Source organism: Amblyomma americanum, chromosome 7 (assembly GCF_052857255.1).
Source record: "Amblyomma americanum isolate KBUSLIRL-KWMA chromosome 7, ASM5285725v1, whole genome shotgun sequence".
Taxonomy (NCBI): Eukaryota; Metazoa; Arthropoda; class Arachnida; order Ixodida; family Ixodidae; genus Amblyomma; species Amblyomma americanum.
In genome coordinates, this window is record NC_135503.1 from 105,188,596 (window position 1) to 105,194,969 (window position 6,374).

General features: G+C 45.3%; 1 long non-coding RNA gene across 1 annotated transcript; it reads left to right on the top strand.

Annotated features, from left to right (window-relative positions):
* The first annotated feature begins 2,634 nt into the window (after positions 1-2,634).
* LOC144097367 (uncharacterized) lies at positions 2,635-5,071 on the top strand. Its single transcript, XR_013306993.1, has 3 exons — positions 2,635-2,715; positions 3,983-4,061; positions 4,994-5,071. It is a non-coding gene; the product is annotated as an uncharacterized LOC144097367 (long non-coding RNA).
* Positions 5,072-6,374: the final 1,303 nt, after the last annotated feature.

The following is a 6,374-nucleotide window of genomic DNA, read 5'->3' on the forward strand; positions in this document are numbered from 1 at the left end:
CTACCACTGTTGTAGCACGGGAGTACGAGTGCAGCGTCTGGCTTAAACACTCGCTTCATTAAACCCGGGAGATGACCAATATTAGCATGTAATCACCAGTTTACGTTGTAACAGCAACATTCTTCTGGTGTCATCGCAGAGCTGCTGTTTCCTTGGATGTGGTACCTCGTCGCCAACCGAGATACCGGGCTTCCAGCGCCTGAATCAACTTCATACGTAAGTCATCCATTTTTTTAAGTGAGAAGCTTCACTACGCTAGGATAAATCAGGCTTGGCGTAGGCCAGAGAATGACCTTTAACGACCTTCAGCCCAACCACGTTAGCCATGCATGACCATATGTCGTACACTTATGGTGTCGAACCCTTAACCCCTGACCTTGACCCATGACCTTTAGTTGGCCTTTGACCTTTGACATTGGACATTGGATGACCGTTGGGTTCGCCTTCGATTTTAAGAACATCCGATGGGGTAATGTGAAGCCACATGAAGACATACGATGGGGGGGTGACGTATGATCATGTGATACCGCGTCACATCCACGTGGTCATGTGGGTATTATGAACAGCTGTCGCGAGAGTGTAGTGGAGGTGCCATGGACGAGCCTCAGACACTTAGCAAGCGTCCTTGCCTTTCGCTGAATTGCAGAGTGAGCCAAGTCAAGCCACTGCCTAATTTTTTTTTCCACTGTAAGGAAGGTTTATGAACAGAAAACCGAATGTCATAGTGCACGCGCCTACGTGCCCATTGTTCGGGCTGTTTATTAAAGCGGCGTACTGGCGAGATGCCCGTGCCCGTTTAATGACACCCGAGCAGTCGATCACGGTGCTGTATTGATCCAATCGCGTTATATTGCAGTACATCCTATATCACCTACCCACCTGTCTAATAAAGTTCATGAGTGTCTAGAATTTTTCGTCTCATACGGGTGGCTGTGCGCTCAAACGGTGACTGTTCATTTCCTGTTGCCTATGTATGGATGTCTGCTTTGGCACCATAAATCTCTGGCAAGGAATTCGTCACAGTCACGTGTTCTGAGATAGGTTATGCATGTGTGTGTAAATGAATGCCAATGTCATGGCCGAAGCATAGTACGTAGAGAAAATATAATGCACTCTACCCTTTTGTGTTTTACATCTTCGGCATCAAGACTGTGCATCTTCCTGCACGTCCCAAAATGTTTGAAGACACTGCGGCGACCCGCACTGGAGAAATGGAAAAGCATGTGCTGCTGAAATGACGAAGCGCCTCTTTTGTGCGTCTAGGTGCCTCTTTGCCCCTCTTTGTAACTCTGATGTCGTCATCGCTTTGCCAGGTGACTTCAGCACAATGTGCGATTCCAGTACAAGGTCAAGACTGGAAACAGCCCCGAGCGGACGGCCGCGCATGTTGCGTACTAAAACGGCCATATGAACAAACTACACATCTCTTCTGAACATGAACATTTTTATTTGATACTTAAACTGCAGTATGTACATGGCTATAGAGTACATATAAGCAGTAGGTGCAAAAGAACTACAAATAGGGCATCCTCTACCTACACGAACAGAGTTTAATAAACCAGCCCATGCACAACAATTTGAGCTGTAAAAATAAAGGAAGACAGATAAAAATAATGCACATATTCAGTAAATAAATGTGAACGAGAATTTATAAAGGCAAGTACGTGTTATCTTTGTTACTAAGATGTGCTGTTTTAACTTTTTTTTTAATTTGTACAATGCATAAGTAATTTCAGCGAGAGAGGGATTATTGCTCATTGTAAGATAATTTCAGGAAGCCAAATTGAAAAAGAAATTTTTTTTTTGGGGGGGGGGGGGGGGGAAGAAAATGGCACAATGCGAGACAAACGTCATTTCCTTTTCTTATAAAACCAACTTTCATTTTCCTTCCCTTAGGGCGCGGTTCGTGTGTCCATTAAGATACGAGAGACAGGCGTCATTTCCTTCGAAATTTTCTGCGTCCTTTTCATGTGACTTTGATATGACGTCATCATGATTACTTCCGCATAGCTCTTTTTTGCAATTAATTTTTGTTATTGCCATTAATTACTTTAATTAGCAATTACTAATTTAACATGGCATCGTCTCTTTTCATCATGACATATTACATTACAATCACACATTCAGGTTTTCACGTTATAGTGCGGACACATTTTGCAGACACGTTTCGCGGCCATGACATCGAGATTGAGCCATCTGATGCTTTCACATTAATTCACTACATGAGTCGCTTCAGGATGTTAAATCCCCATAAAGCATGATTAGAGTGACTGCAATGTCAAAGAATAGCACTAGCGTTGCGTATTCAGGGCCCTCTGAAATTTGAAAACGTCACGCCTGCAGCGCCATTTACCTAACTGTTGACGTCGATTGAGATTACTGCCAAAAGTGGGCGAGGTTTTTCGACTTGTTCAACAAGTGACTGCGTATTAAGAGTAATACGCTCTCTATGCTGTTCTGGTCTTAGTCTTACCCTTTGGGAAAGATAAAATATCCCCCGAATAATGCCTGTCTACCCACACCCACCCGCCCTACTCCTCTACAGTTGATGACTTGGAGAAGTGTTAGTGGTGGAAATCATAACACTGCCTTATTAGGGTGCAACCCCTGTTTTTTGTAACTTTTACAGGACTGGTGTTTCTTTTTGGATGTGGTACCAAGGCAGATCGCGATTTCAACGCCTGGGACTTCAACGCTTTGCCCTGAAATTCCTAGGTGAGTTCGTTTCTGATTTCTATTGTGTCGGCGAGTGGTGCCATTTTCTAGGGCCCACAGAAAAAATGTAAAAACGGTTCAAAATCACGCGACAGTGCCTGCTAGTACGAAGGAAATAACTCTTGACGAATTACAAATGAACCCTTGATGCAAGAAACACTAGTTGGAATTAAATAAATTCAAAAGTACCTCCTGTGCCAAAAGTAGCCGAGCAGCAGATTTTTCCTCCTCAACAATATATGGGTGCTTTGTGGCACCCTCAAAGATTGAAAGGTGTGTGAACCGGAGGACAAGAATTAACTTACTCTAGACGAACCTAGAGGTTAAGAGCTGCCATAAGTGCGTCGCTAAGCAGCTAAGAAACAATCATTGCTTGGTTACTTTTGGCAAAGATGGTGCATCAAAATCAGTCTGCATCGCAGTGAGTCGAGTAGAGATGCTAACCACCCCATAGGCTAAGCCGTGCGATGAGACCCAACGGGAACATCCTCGCCAGTTTCGAGTGAAAAGAATACAGAGCAAGCTCGCGGGTGGCGGCAAGAGTGTTTCTCGTAAGTTCTTTAAAAAGAAGATTCTGTGAAATTGCACATCAGATGTCACCGCGACAGCCATTTCATTTTGCTCTCACGTCCTCTGCCTACAGACGTGTTTCATAAGGCGCAGCGCACTTTGTGCACAGCGCTGTTTTGGACAGGACCTCAGCAGAGATTCCCATTTTTTGTATTGTTTTCGGGCCCTCTGTTTGTGCATTGTTTCACAGCCTTGCCTACGTCTCAGCGCAACAAAATTGGAAGCATGGTTGCCAGGACAAATCTGATAATTGGTACTGCACGGCTGATGGGACAGTCCACAAAGGCGCCACATTATGCGATAATGTAATTAGCTCGTTGTGGCCAAATACTACGTGACGACATCTCATGTCACACTCAGTAAGATTCCGTGGCTACATGACACTTAGGAAATTATTGGACTTTGAAAAAAAAATCAACTCTTGGTGAGCACTGCTTCACCGGAGCAAAATATTGAAGTAGAACTCAGTGCCAGGATCCGTAGTTTTAGCCCTCGTAGATTTGTCCGTCTACTGGAGTACACTGCGCTCACATACTTGGACATGCTTTGCATTAGTCTACTACCACTGTTGTACCACTGGAGTACGAGCGCAGCCATTTGACTGAAACACTCGCTTCATAAAACCCAGAAATCGTCAGTAACAGTATGTAGTCACCAGTTTACGTTGTAGCAACCGTATTCTCTGGCGTCATCGCAGTGCTGCTGTTTCTTTGGATGTGGTACCTTGCCGCCAAGCGAGACAGCGGGGGCTTGCAGCGCCTGAATCAACTTCATACGTAAGTCATCCATTTATGTTTATGAATTCAAAAGCGAATATCATAGTGTACGCGTCTGCGAGCCCGCGGTTCAGGCTGTTTAACAAAGCGACCTACTGACGACAAAGCATTACTTCATGTGCATGACCTATGCACCAAGGTTTAGCATATGAGCACAATTAAAAAGACTAAAAATTAGCATTTCTCCTGACGAGCAGTTATGCACAACGCCCGTTTATTCGCACTCACCCGAGCGATGGATCAGGGGGCTCCAATCCAATCGCGTGACTATGCAGTACATCTTGTGTCGCACAAATCAAATACGAAAACTGCATCGGGAGTCTCCCAAGTTTTTCTTTGTATACCGGTGGCGGTGTGCCCAAATAGCGACTTTGCATAACCGGTTGCAAATATTTAGATGTCCACTTTGGCTCCGGAAAGCTCTGTTCAGGAAATTCGTCATAGTCACATGTTCTGAAATGTTATCGGTTGTGTGCAAATGAGCGATGCCAATGTCATGGCCTGCGTGCCCCATGTACAGCGACTGTAATACAAACTGCCCATTCGTATTTCACCAACAGGACCGTGCGTCTGCCCTTGCGTCCCAATAAGATAAGCGATGTGGTGAGACTTTTTAGCAAGGCTGTGCACATGTTATAGTTTTGAGCACTTCGCAGGTTCAGTTGTCAAAACGTGGAGGAAAGCACACATCTTCGGTCTGTAATGATACACGTGCATATTTGTTGTGGTCATGTCTTTCAGCTTTCTCAGCCCTCCCGTATTGGTACTTTGAACCCTCCTCGTTTAGTTCCTATTTTGCCCGGAAGTTTGTCACTCAGCACTCGATTGCAATGGCGCCACCTTGTCTCGTTAAACCTCTGGTCGACCTGGCCGATGTCGACCTAACGAAACCCGAGTTTACGAAGTTTGTGATCTAAAGAACAAATTTACAGTGGCCGGGGGATCCTTTCCCGCGGGGCCTGGAGTGCATCATCATATGTGAGGACTGGGAGACCCTGCTGACCTCTGAGGACCCCGTCCGGGAGAAGGACGCTACGGACCGGGCCGCCGTCGTCATCGACCGTAGGAACATGAAAGCTTGAGTGTAGTGGGCTCGTGAGGGGGCGCAGCGGCCTGTGTGGCTCAAACTGCTATGTCATAATAAAAGAGATTTTTACCACCACCATCCTCGCAAAATAAATCTTGACTCCCTTTACTTCATGAATGAAAATTCATCCACTTCAGTGGAAGAATCGTGCAGATCAATGTTCTCTAGTAGGGCGCTCTTGAGGGCTAGTGGGTTCATTTTCGAAGAACGTTAGGACGAGGACAGGAGGTAAAGAAATGAATAAGGCGCCAGGATTGGAGACTGAAACCGTTTATTCAAGGAAGCGAAAGCACAAGCTGTTCAAGGCGGGAACCGAGGCGAGGGACTACCTTTGTCACTCGCACATAATGGAGATAAACACAGAGGGAGAGAAACCAAGCTGGCAACCATAGCCTTTTTCACATTTGCCTTTTTGAGCGCAACCGTCTCACCACTGGACTGTGCCTGCACCGTTCTGATTGGCGGATTTCATACACGCATCTACAGCACATGCGCAGCACACTTCAACACGCACGCGTGCCTAAGCTGTGGGCAGTGAAAAGGTCTATACTTGAGCCAAGGTGAATCAGCATGGAATTCTGAAATCGCACCACATAGCATTCATGTAAAGGAAAAACTGTCAAAACAAAGATGTGGGGATGGCATATTGTCTTTTCACACGCCAAGAAATTGAAGTAAAGGCGAAAGATGACGAAATAAAATTATGCGCCATGGAAACATAAATGGTGAAATGCACAGTCAACAAGAGTAAAGGCGAAAGTGAGGCGATAAAACGCGAGATGACTACGCAGACTGCGGAATGTAAAACATTTAACCAGAGTAAAGGTGGTGGTGAGGCAGGAAAACGTAGCTCAATGTGTAAATAAACAATTAGTGAATAAATGGGCTTACAAAGAAATTGTTTAAACACCGTGTGAAAAAGTTTGGTTTATGTGGGTTTAATGTCCCAAAGCGAGTCAGCCTGATGGCCTCCGTAGTGAAAGGTTCTGCTATAATTTCGACCACTCGGGGATCTTTAACGTGAACTGACATCGCGCAGTACATGGGGCTCTAGCATTTGTCCTCCACCGAAATGCGACTGCTTAAGCTTGGATCGAACCCGCGTTTTTCGGGTCAGCAGCCGAGCCAAAATTTATCTTCCGTGATGTGAAATGCTTCCACCACCTCACTCTCGTTTTGGTCTTTCGATCCGAACAAAAAAGTAGTTTTTTCAAAGATTGGTTTGT